Source organism: Oncorhynchus keta, chromosome 35 (genome assembly GCF_023373465.1).
Source record: "Oncorhynchus keta strain PuntledgeMale-10-30-2019 chromosome 35, Oket_V2, whole genome shotgun sequence".
Lineage (NCBI taxonomy): Eukaryota > Metazoa > Chordata > Actinopteri > Salmoniformes > Salmonidae > Oncorhynchus > Oncorhynchus keta.
The window spans coordinates 4,030,572-4,031,443 of NC_068455.1; positions in this window are offsets into that span (position 1 = coordinate 4,030,572).

The following is an 872-nucleotide window of genomic DNA, read 5'->3' on the forward strand; positions in this document are numbered from 1 at the left end:
GTTTGATGGACTGCGGGAAAAGAGCAGGAATAGACTTTTTTTGTAGGCTACAAAATGTATTATACAAAATAAGTGTGCAAAGCCGCCTTCGAGGGAAAGGATAATAGAATAATAATAATAATAGAATAAGAATAATCTCACATATAAAATACATTTCAGGTTTGTTTAACACTTTTTAAATGACTTTCTGATCCTTTGTTTGCCACTGGGCATGAATCTGTAGTGTTTTCATTTATGTTTTTATTACTTTGATGGTTAAATCTCTTAGTGTTGTATTGGCATCCTGGCATCCCCTAATCTACATTGACACGCCCATGCACACACACACACACACACACACACAGATATGCACCCACTCATGCATACACACACTTGCACTTCTACACTTGCATACATTCACCCACTCACTCACACACCCACTCACACACACACACACACACACACACACACACACACACACACACACACACACACACACACACACACACACACACACACACACACACACACACACACACACACACACACACACCCGTCCGTTTAAAACATGTATATGTTATCTCCGGTTAGGGCCTATATATATATTTAGTCCGTTCCGCCATCGTGTCTCAAATAGTAATTCTATGAGTTATTATTTCCATACCATATTTGTAATTAATTGTTTCTTTCCAATTGGTTATTTGTGGTCCCAGCCAGTTTCTTTCTAGTTATCTGTTTAAATGCTGTTATTCTCATAATTCGGAAGAGGTATATTTATCAGAGTAGAGGAACAGCGCATGAGGGGTTCTCCCCTCAGAGTATGTGTTCAGAGTAGAGGAACAGTGCATGATGGGATCTCCCCTCAGAGTATGTGTTCAGAGTAGAGGAACAGC